Source organism: Giraffa tippelskirchi, chromosome 7 (genome assembly GCF_054371585.1).
Source record: "Giraffa tippelskirchi isolate mGirTip1 chromosome 7, T2T-mGirTip1v1.2.pri, whole genome shotgun sequence".
NCBI lineage: Eukaryota > Metazoa > Chordata > Mammalia > Artiodactyla > Giraffidae > Giraffa > Giraffa tippelskirchi.
This window is the reverse complement of record NC_137281.1, coordinates 2484566-2496546: the sequence shown is the minus strand read 5'-3', so window position 1 is coordinate 2496546 and position 11981 is coordinate 2484566. Positions and strand designations below refer to the sequence as shown.

Genomic DNA, 11981 nt, shown 5'->3' with positions numbered 1-11981 from the left:
ATAGCAAATTATTTCACTTGAAAGTAGAAGGTAGGAATAATAAGGACAAGAATAGCTAATAATGAAGACAATCAAGAAGTAGAGAAACTCAATTAAGGCAAAAAGCACACTCATTCTTGACAATAGTCATAAATTCTAACCACCACAACCCAGGTAAAAAGAGAGAAACCATATTTTTATATCATGAACGAAATTGAAGGCCGCAGCACAAATCCTACACGATTTATTTGGTGAGAGAACATTATGAAACACTTGATACCAACATCCAGAAAATGAAGAGGAAATGGAAATATTCAAGTGTACAGTTTACTAAATGGACTTGAGATTAAATGGAATATTGATCACTTTATTCATTGACTCGGTAATCAAATGCCCATGATTGGACTATGTAGAACCTAAAAACGTCAAAATGAGACACAAGGAAGGTAGAATGGTTACTAGTGTTGGTGTGAGGGGGAGGGGGACACTTGGTCCAAAGGGCACAAACTTGTGGTTCTACAGCTGTACAAGCTCTGGGCATTCAGCATGGAGCAGGGTGGTGATACCCAGTAACACTGGGTCACATTTCGAGTCTTGTGAAGAGAGTACATCCAGTACATCTAACCACACAAAAAAGGAAATCGTAGCCGTGATGATATGGAGTGGTTAAGTGAGGCTGTGGGGGTCACTAATTCTCCATGTGTATCAGTTCGGGATGCTTTGCTGGAGATTATGTATTCATTTTTTAACTTAACAAATAACGGATTGGCTTTACCTAACTGTGCTGGGTCGGAGATGGGGCCCACGGGATCTTTGATCTTGTGGACTGGGGGCCACAATTCCATGCGGTTGCACAGAGTTGCGCACAACTGCGCGACTGAACAACACCAATGCACCATTCACTGGGTTTAGCTCTTACTCGGAGCCCCGTGGTTCCGCTCTGGGAGCTACTGACATTTGGGGCCCAGTCATTTTTGTGGGGTGTAGGGTCCTTTGTACTGTGGGATGCTCAGCTCAGCCCTAGGGCTCCACCCACTCAATGCCAGACCTCCTCCTCTCCATGCTTTGGATAACCAACAATATTTCCAAATGACCGTCTGCAGTTCCCACCTCCTGGCTGCACCGCAGCAGGAAAAGCTCCTGGGATCCATTGCAGGTTCTATGAAGGAAGGGAGTATCCGGGCACAACTGGCAAAGGTGAGGAAATAGAGAGGGGCCGAGAGATAATTTGTGCAAACCTCTGGCCAAAATACCATGAGCCTTGGTTTTCAATCTGGGGATGGGAGATTCCTAAGGTTCTTCCTGCCTTGCTGCTAAAGGCTGGCAGGTGGGACCATGCATTGGTGTCAGACGGCGTTGATTGGAGCTCCAGTTTCCTAGTCAAGTCACCTTTCAGCTTGTACCTTTAGTTTCTTCATCTGTGTCAGAGGTCTAAGGACCCTCACAGAAACGCTAAGAATAATTCATAAAAGCAGTACTCATTACCAAACAGAAGCAGTTTATCAGACTGTGTCTAGGTGCTTGGTGATGATGGTAATGGTAACAGCAGTAATAACAGCCCACTTTCTTGAATGCCTGCTAAGTACTTGCCAGATTTTACTGCACGCATCACATGTAAAACATTTAGTTTCTCAAGAAAACCCTACAGAGCAGGTTCTGGCATTATCCTCATTTGATGGGTGACAAAGTAGTGGCATGAGGGTGATTTTGTCTAAGTCACAAAGTTAATAAAAGGCAGTTGTTGTTGTTGAGTCGCTAAGTCGTTTCTGACTCTTTGTGACCCCATGGACTGCAGCATGCCAGGCTTCCCTGTCGTTCACTTCTCCCGGAGTATACTGAAACTCATGTCCATCCAGTCAGTGATGCCATCCAACCATCTCATCTTCTACCATCCCCTTCTCCTCCTGCCTTCAATGTTTCCCAGCATCAGGCTCTTTTCCAGTGAGTGAGGTGCTCACATCAGGTGGTCAAAGTATTGGAGCTTCAGCATCAGTCAGAACTCTGAAACAATCCCCGGATGCCTGCCTCCAGATTCTGCCTCTTAGCTAAACTGCTCTCCTCCTGTGAGAAAGAGAATATAATTGTTTCTGAGCATCTGCTTCCCACGAAGCAGACACCATTGTTATTGCATTTCACCGAAAAGCAAAGTGAGCCTCAGGGCGGCATAACGAGGCTCCCAAGGACACAGAGCTAGTGAGAGGCAGATCTAGGTTTTGAAACCTGTTTGTTGCAAGCCCAGTCTGTTATCTTTGGGCCACAGCTAAATATTTGGTATGCTGACCCTGGTCTGATAGAAGACAGTTCTGAGGGGGTAGAGGAGAACGAACATCATATGAGCCCCTGGCTGCCCCAGCGGTGGTGACGCTGAGCGCAGCGCCGAAACCATGAGCTTCTGCGCTGTATTGCTCTTCGGTGTGCATGGATCTTGAACGGAATTTGAGTCACTGTCAAATGCTACTGCCCTCCTGGTGTTTGTCCAGTTTACCCGCACGCCTTGGGTGAATGTTTTGTTTGACTCCTGCGTGGAGACCACACAAGAGGACCACAGATGGGGCTCAGCTGATGAACCGAGACAGCAGGAAACGGTGCAGGCTGTCCTGCCTTCATAGAGTGTGACCATGGTGCTGAAACCAGACTCAACCGTTGAATCCCGGTCAGCACCGCGGACAGCAGCCGCAGAGCCTGCCTCCCTGGGGTTGGGTCCTGGTGGGTGAAAGAGGGATGGTGTCCAGATACAGGTTGAGGGGTATGGGGGCCACCCAGAGAAGGCGCCAGAATTGTTCAGGAGGGAGGGAAGCTCAATAATGCAGGATATGAGGATCATTCTGACCACATAGTACTGCCATCAGAAGACAATTCCTTGGACTTCCTGCTGGTCCTATGGATAAGAATCCGCCTGCCAGTGCAGGGACATGGGTTCTATCCCTGGTCCCGGGGGACATTCTACATGCCACGGTGCAAATAAAGCCTGTGCACCACAGCTACTGAGCCCACGCGCCCTAGAGCTTGTGCTCCACAACAAGAGAAGCTGCTGTAGTGAGAAGTCCACGCAATGCAATCACGAGCAGCCTCCACCTCCACACCTGGCTCAGGTCCCTGGAGCCTGGTCTCACAGGACATCATGGGGGCCTGGACGCTGAGCCCCAGCATCGGTGGTGGGGGGCGCAGAGAGCCGACCCTGCTGGGCTGCTGGGGAGTGGGCTTCCAGAGATTGGGGAGAGAGACCCCTTCAGGGGAACCTGTGTCTTGTCCTCCAGACAAGGGTCAGAATCTGTGGCTCCTCCAGGCTGAGTGTCCCCTGTGGTGAGGTCCACCCTTCACAAGACAAGTCACAAGGTCCAGGGGACCCCTGACCAGGGCTGGATAGTGCTTCGGGCCACCTTTGGGGTGAAGCCGTCCGTGTCCCGTGTGTGGTCAGCCCCCAGGGTCTCCTAGAGTCGGAGTCCCTCCAGCACACTCTGAGTCCTCCCCAGAGGAGGTCACCATGAATAGCCTGGGCAGTGATGCGGGCACAACTCCAGTAGGTGCAGAGGGCGTGACCCCAGCACGATGGAGCAGGGGGCTCCGCCTGGACCGGCCCCGGCCCCCTTTTCTCAGGAATCTCAGGGTATTGTCCGGGGTGGAGTGAAGGCCGTGCGTGGCCCGCGGTCAGATGCTGAGGATGGCGAGGGGCCAGGCTGAGTGGGACAGACCCTGGGCAGCCCCCACACAGCACCAGTCCTTCTCTGTCCCCCACCATCACAGGACCCCCTGGAGGCGTCAGCTCCCCCACCACTCAGGGCTACTCCTCGGCTGGTGAGTAGCTGACCCCAGCCTGGAGGGGGGTCTTGGGGTTCTATACTGGGATCAGGGCACAGTCCTTTCCCGGGCATGGCTCAGGGACTGTGAGAGCACATCCGGGGGCTGGCAGGCGCAGGGCGCCGGGGTGCCTCTGACACTCGTAAGGACCCCGGGAACAGCATCCACCTGGCCAGATGCCAACCGGGCACCTGATGGCAGTAATGCCAGGATGGCCCATCGTGGGTGACGCTTCCCGGACCTTCTCAGAGCCTCCGCCCCTTTTCCTGTGCAGAAATGAGCTTACAGATTCTTGTCCAAAGGCACGGGGATTGGAAGGGAGGAATCAGCCCAGAGCAGCCAGACTGGACCCCACACTCAGTGGGTTTGGCCGCCGCTCCGCACCGCCCCCTTGCGGTCAGTGTCCACGGCGGGCCCGGCTCCGCGCTGACAGAGGGATGGGGGTGCTGGGAGCTCAAGAGAAGGGACCGCTGATGGTTATGCCTGAGCAGCCTAGAAGGGAAGTCACTCCTGCAAAAGCCTAAAGTGGACATTGAGAGGGTTTCCCTGTGGAATCATTCCTTTCTGGAAAGTCATTTTGTCAGTTCTGCTGCAGGCAAGAACTAGAGTCCTTAGACCCGCAATCAACTTCTAGGAGAGTCAGTATCCATGTGTTCCCTCCCCCAGTCAACGAGCTCCTTGGAGAGAAGGTGTAGCACTTGTTTCCGGAGACTCAGCTTTTGTGTTTGGCTGTTTCCAGAGACCCAGCTTTGGTGCCTGGCTGTTTCCAGAGACCCAGTTATGTTCCTACAGTTGCTCAGCTGATTCCAGACGTGTTCTGTGAATCCTCCACTGCCTCCAGAGACAAGTTTTCATTGTCTTCTGAGCTGACTCTACAAACCTTCCTAGAGTTCGGTTGGTGATCTTGAATCTGGACTATGCTCATGCAGCTAACAGCTGATACCCAGTTTTCTGGATCCCGCTTCACCTTGTTCGTAAATCAATGTTCTCACAGGTCCAAGTGCATCAGCCCTGCATGTGGTGCTGGGTACACAGGTTCTAGGTCCCAGTCTGTGCCTCCACCATCCCCCAAAATTTAGCGAGGGAAACAAGATAATTAGCGTTTTCTGATCCAAGAGTGTGTCTGAGGGCACTTGTGTCTGGGTGAAGGCGTAGAGCTGCTCCCATCCCTTTACAAGCACACAGCCATGAATGCACAAATGCACCCATATGTACCCAAACACACCTGCACAGTGTAAAGTGTATACATGCATACATACCCCCTGAATGCACGTATACACACACAGACATATATGCACACACTGTACAAACATATACACTCATGCAGACACTCACACGCGTGGACACGGTGGACTGGCTGAGGGAGTTGATGAGGCCATGACTGCACAGGGAGGGTCCCTCGGGCTTTAGGTCTACCCAGAGGAACAAGCAGGCCCCCATCCCCCACCCCACCCAGTTCATCCCCACTGGACGCCACGCATTCTCCAAACACGAGAGGGCCCAGCAGCTGTAGGACACTGTCCTTGATCTGACCTATACCCCTCACCGGGCTAATGCCCTTCAGATTTGGGATTGGAGGCCATTCATCCCAACAAGCATACAACTGCTGCTGTAACAAATTACCACTCACATAGCGGCATCAAACAATGTAGCTTATTACCCTACAGTTCAGGATGTCAGAAGTCTGAGATCAGTTACACGGGGCTGAAATCCGGGGTGGGCAGGGCTGTGTTCCTTCTGGAGGCTCCAGGGGAGGCTCCATTCCTTTACCTTTTGCAGCGTCTGGGGGCCGTCCGCACTCCTTGGCTCATGGCCCCTTCCTCCATCTTCGGATCCTCCCTCTGACCAGGACTCCTGCTTCTGTGGTCACGTCTCATCTCCTCACTCTCTGACCCTCCTGCTTCTCTCTTACAAGAACCCTGGTGATTACATTGGGTCAATCTAGAATATCCACAGTCATCTCCCCTTCCCAAGAGCCTTAACGTAGTCACACCTGTAAAGACCCATTTTGCACCTAAGCTAACATAGCAGCTACGGTAACACAGCACCTGTCTACCTGAGTGGGTGTCCGTCCTCAGCACCACCTCCATTCGTGTGCTCCTCTGGGCTTGAATGCCTCACCCTGAATTCTATTCATCTCCTTGCAGGGATGTTTCCTTCTGTTTCCACTAGCTTTTGAAATAACGAATTCTTGAGAGTCTATTTCCTGTGTCCCTAGAGCCTCTATGTAAGAGGAGGTCAGGTAGGAAGCAGTGGAGGCTAGAAACACCCCCACCATGTGACCCGCAGGTGCCCATAGGGACAGGTGGCCCCTGTGTGACGGGACGGCAGCTGCCCACCAGCACCATGTCCTCCCTTCCTGGGCTCCCAGCGAGATGGTCTCTCAGCCTCCTTGCAGTTCTCTCTGTCCTGGGATGACGTTCACAGTGAGCAGGATGCACAGAGCTGCTTCCAGGCATGGCCCCGACCCTCCCTCACAAGCTCCTCATGGTTGGTACTTCTGCTGGTGGGTACGGATGCCCTGGGCGACCTCGGCAGCACACTGAGTGTGGCGCCTGGCTCGCAGGATGACAATGGAATAGAGCTCCCTGCACCTCTTGTATTTGTCCTGCTTCAGCTTCTGTAAAGTTGATGCTTTAACATGCATGATACATGTACAGTAAAAATGAATTGAAAATGGAGTTGGGAATCCCCGAGGCAGAGCTCTTTCACCCTTGGCATCTTCTACAGCTTACCTTACATTCCTGGGTAGAAGGATGGTTACTTTACCACCTAGCAGAAGGGTGACGATTTTTTTCTTCTCGCCCAGCAACAGCCACCAATGAGAAGTAGTCACAACGCAGCCAACGAAAAATAGGCCAGCTCGGCCAATGAGAAGCAGTCCAACCAATAGGAAACAGCCACAGCCCAGCCAATGAGAAACAGGGAATTTCAGCCAATGAGACATGGTGAATGTCCCACATGAGAAATAGCCACAGTTCAGTTCAGTTCAGCTCAGTTGCTCAGTCCAGCTGACTCTTTGTGACCCCATGGACTGCAGCACGTCAGGCCTTCCTGTCCATCGCCAACTCCCGGAGCTTGCTCAAAACTCATGTCCAACCAGTCAGTGATGCCATCCAACCATCTCATGCTCCATCATCACCTTCTCCTGCCTTCAATCTTTCCCAGCAACAGGGTCTTTTCAAATGAGTCAGTTCTTCGCATGAGGTGGCCAAAGTATTGGAGTTTCAATTCAGCATCAGTCCTTCCAATAATATTCAGGACTGATTTCCTTTAGGATGGACTGGTTGAATATCCTTGCAGCCCAAGGGACTCCCAAGAGTCTTCTCCAACACCACAGTTCAAAAGCATCAATTCCTCAGGATTCAGCTTTCTTTATAGTCCAACTCTCACATGTATACATGACTACTGGAAAAGCCATACCTTTGTCTAGATGGACCTTTGTTCGCAAAGTCATTTCTCTGCTTTTTAACATGCTGTCTAGGTTTCATAGCTTTTCTTCCAAGGAGCAAAAGTCTTTTAATGTCTTGGCTGCAATCACCATCTGCAGTGATTTTGGAGCCCCCCCTCCCAATAAAGTCTCTCACTGTTTCCATTGTTTCCCCATCTATTTGCCATGAAGTGATGGGACCAGATGCCATGATCTTAGTTTTTTGAATGTTGAGTTTTAAGCCAATTTTTTCACTCTTTTCTTTCACTTTCATCGAGAGGCTCTTTAGTTCTTCGCTTTCTGCCATGAGGGTGGTGGCATTTACATATCTGAGGTTATTGATATTTCTCCCAGCAATCTTGATTCCAGCTTGTGCTTCATCCAGCCCAGCATTTTGCATGATGTCCTCTGCATATAAGTTAAATAAGTAGGGTGACAATATACAGCCTTGATGTACTCCTTTCCCGATTTGGAAACAGCCACAGCTCAGGCAATAAGAAACAGTGAAAATTCAGCTAATAAGAAATAGCCACAGATCAGCCAATCAGAAGCAATGAAATTTTATCCAATCAGAAACTGCAAAATTTTAGCCAATGAGAAACAGCCACAGGTGAGCCAATAATAACAGTGAAAATTCAGCCAATGAGAAATAGCCACAGGCCAGTCAATGAGAAATAGCCCCAGATGAGCCAATCAGAAGCAGCAACATTTTGGCCAATGAAAAACAGCTGCAGTCCAGCCAATGAGATACAGCCAGAGATGAGCCAATCAGAAACAGTGAAATTTTAGCCAGTGAGAAATGACAAGAGTGCAGTCAATGAGAAAAAGCCACAGATGAGCCAATCAGGAACAGCAAAATTTTAGCCAATGAGAAACAACTACAGATGAGCCAATGACTAACAGTGAAAGTTCAGCCAATGAGAAATAGCCATAGGCCAGTTAATGAGAAATAGCCACAGATGAGCCAATCAGAAATAGTAAAATTTTGGCGAATGAGAAGCAGCCACAGACCAGCCAGTCAGAAACAGTGAAATTTTACTCAATGAGAAATGGGCACAGTCCAGCCAATGAGATGCACCCACAGACCAGCCAATCAGAAACAGTCACAGATAAGCCAATCAGAAACATCCAAATTTTAGCCAATGAGAAACAGCCACAGTCCAGTGAGTGAGAAACGGCCACAGATGAGCCAATCAGAAACAGCGAAATTTTGGCCAATGAGAAACAGCCACAGGCCAGCCAGTGAGATACAGCCACAAATCAGCCATTCAGAAACAGCGAAATTTTGGCCAATGAGAAACAGCCACAGGTCAGCCAGTGAGATACAGCCACAGATAAGCCAATCAGAAACAGTGAAATTTTAGCCAATGAGAAACAGCCAAAGATGAGCCAGTGAGTAACAGTGAAAATTCAGCCAGTGAGAAATAGCGACAGGCCAGTTAATGAGAAACAGCCAGAAATGAGCCAATCAGAAGCAGAGAAATTGTGGCCAATGAGAAACAGCCACAGGCCAGCCAGTGAGCTACAGCCAGTGAGCTACAGCCAGAGACCAACCAATCAGAAACAGTGAAATTTTAGCCAATAAGAAATGGCCATAGTCCAGCCAATGAGATACAGCCACAGACCAGCCAACCAGAAACATCCACAGATGAATCAATAAGAAAGAGCGAAGTTTTAGCCAATGAGAAAGAGTGACAACCCAGCCAATGAGAAAGACCCACAGTCGAGCCAATCAGAAATACCAAAATTTTAACCAGTCAGAAAAAGCCACAGATGAGCGACTCAGAAACAGCCAAATTTTAGCCAATGAGAAACAGCCACAGTCCAGTCAGTGAGAAACAGCCACAGATGAGTCAATCAGAAACACTGAAATTTTACCCAATCAGAAACAGTCACATTCCAGCCAATGAGAAATCACCACCACCTGCATAACTTGCTTTTCTCTAACAGGTTTGCATTTAAAGCACATCCCTTCAAGCATCCTCATTTTTTCTATATAAAGTAACATTCCTCTCCATTGCTCTCTGGACTTGACGCTGGTTTGCCACAGTTTGAATGTCCTGAATTGCAATTCCTCTGCCCTTCCTAAATAAACTCATTTTGCCTGCAAAATAACTGGACCTTTAATTTTAGAGTTCAAGCTGGATGCACCGTTTCCTAGATAAGCATATAATATGTCTGAGTCACTTGCTCTGGCCTCCTGCCTCCCTCTTCCTCCCCCGCCCCCATCCCCCTACCCACTTCTTAGCAGGAATCCTCTTCCTGGTGCTCTTATCAAACTGTTGTCGTTTAGTTGCAAAGTCGTATTAGACTCCTTTGCAGCTCCATGGGCTGTAGCCCACCAGGTTCCCCGTCCATGGGATTTCTCAGGGAAGAATACTGGAGTGGCTTGACACTTCCTGCTCCAGGGGACCTGGCCAGCCCAAGAATCGAACCCGAGTCTCCTGCGTTGGCAGAGGGATTTTCTACCACTGAGTCAAGCAATTATCAAACGCAAACCAGTCAATCCAGACTCCACACCCCCATCACCTCTTTTACGGGCCTCCACAGTCTTGGCCACTATCCACCTGCCCTTGACGCTCCAGGGCCAGGTACAGGCCAACGAGGGACACCTCCTCCACCCCACAACCGGCTGAAATCATTAAACCAGCCAATCTCAAGCTGCTTACTTTTTTGTCCGTTCCTTCTTGTGGCAACCGCAGTAAAGCCTCTTGCCCACGTTCCCCTCTCACTCCATCTCCTTTCTGTCTCTGGAGCTTCCTCATGTGGCCCTGGAGGGTGGCATCCATGCCCCCTCCTCCTGGGAACTGTGAGTTGCAAACTACCTTTTCAACAGCTAGGCGTCTCCTCATGGCTCCCTCACTATCCCTCACATTTTAAAAATACACAGTGTTTTGAATCACCTCCGAGCTGAGCTGGAATCAGCTCCACCTGTTTATTGGGGGAGGAACTAATTCCTACCAAGAGGCCTTAGACTTTGGGGGTCTATTGGCTGCAATAATTACACAGCTGAAACACACATTCCGACAGTGAGAATGGTAGTGAGGTGTCTTTCGCCAGGGTAAGGGGTGACCTGGCCTTGGGTGTGCAGAAAGCAGACCCCCGTCTCTGCCTGAGTCAGAGCTTCGTCTTCCGTTCCCCGTGCACCATGTCAGTCCGCCCAGCGCTCTCTGATTCCACGCCTGGGAGGCCTCATGCCTCGCTCCCTGACCCCCACCCCCACCCCCACCTCCATCACCGACACGTGGAGGGACCTCACGTACGTGTTACAGGAACAGATCCCCTCCTTCCTCCCGGGTCTCTGTGTTCTTTCCTAACGTCAATTCCCACAGAGTCAGGTCCGCCCACAGTTGCCCACTTGATCACTTCGCGTCACTGCTGAGGTTACAGGGCTTCTAAACAAGGCCGCTCCACGCTGTCTCAACAAACGCTTGGGGTCCGCGCGACCACGGCCCCGGTGCGGGACCGGCGGGGTCGCCGGGAGCGCCTCGCCAGGAGAACTCAGATCCCACGCGTGGTCACTGTCCTGCTCATCGTGCAGTCAGCCCTGCGGTTCCCACTCAGAGCAAATCGGAACGTTACCCCACACTGCCGCCAGGGGGCACCAGAGTTCAGTTCGCAATTTTCGCGTCTTTTCTTATTTTTAGTAGAAACATAAATAATCCAGCCTACCAATGCAGGAGGCTCAAAAGACTCCGGTTGGATCCCTGGGCCGGAAAGATGCCCTGGAGGAGGGCATGGCAACCCACTCCGGTATTCTTGCTTGGAAAACTCCAAGGACAGAGGAGCTTGGAGGACACAGTCCATGGGGTCGCAGAGTTGGACGTGAATGAGCACACACAGGAAACCTGCATGCCTCTCACACATCCGGCATTTTCAAGTGTCCTTCTGCATCTTAAGCATATTTAATAGTTCACCCGAGATTCAGCCAGCTCCTACGATGGCTATTTTAGTTCTGTGCAAACACTGACACGTGTATCCCTTGAACAAACCCTCCACTGAATCTCCTACTCTCTTCTCCGCTTTTCTGCAAGAACCAAGGGACTGCAACATTAGATAACCTGCCCAAGGCCGGCCAGCTCTGAGTGACGGGGCCACAGACCCCCGTGGACACCTGCCCCCCCCGCCCCGGCCTCAGGGCGGGCTGTGTCTCACCAGCCGGGAGGTTTCTGTCCTGGCTCAGAGGAGGGTGCCCAGCCCCCAGCTCACTCTGAGTGCTGCCGTTTCTCATTTACACTGGAGGCGGTTCCGCGCAGAGCTGCTTCCTGCCTGGGGCGGGCGTCTGCGCCTTTGTTTCCTCTGGTTCCTGTGCTCAGTCTCCCCGTTCTGTTCTGTCCCTGCCTCTGTCTCTGCGTCCCTCTCTGTCTCTGTTCTTTCCCGCTCTTACTTATTATTCAGGACCGACAGGACCGACAGGTCGTCACACGGTTGTAAGGGGATTTGTGCGAGGAGGCCATCACAGGAACAGACTCTCGGGGTTCAGGAGGTGGAGGGTCCGATCCGGGACCTGCTGCAGAGCCAGGAGAGCAGGTGACAGGCTCAGTGTGGGTGTGTGACTAAGCACAAACTCTCCCGTCAGCTTCAGTTATTCCCTCAGGAGGGGCACAGACAGGCTCTTTCACTTTTTCTATGACTGAGTAATAATCTTTTATACATATGTATACATATAAAAATCTCGGCACTTGTAACAACATTTGTGGACCTAGAAGGCATTGCTGCTGCTGTTGCTGCTGCTAAGTTGCTTCAGTCTTCTCCGTCTCTGTGCGACCCCATA

The 11981-nt window shown here is 50.9% G+C and overlaps 1 long non-coding RNA gene across 2 annotated transcripts; it reads right to left on the bottom strand.

Moving 5' to 3' along the window:
- Positions 1–207: 207 nt before the first annotated feature.
- Positions 208–11436, bottom strand: LOC145514506 (uncharacterized). Of its 2 annotated transcripts, none has more exons than XR_014060187.1 (2): positions 9877–11436; positions 208–2040 (listed from the first exon to the last, which is right to left on the bottom strand). It is a non-coding gene; the product is annotated as an uncharacterized LOC145514506 (long non-coding RNA). The 2 variants fall into 2 exon arrangements; XR_014060188.1 differs by having other exon boundaries at positions 10471–11436.
- Positions 11437–11981: the final 545 nt, after the last annotated feature.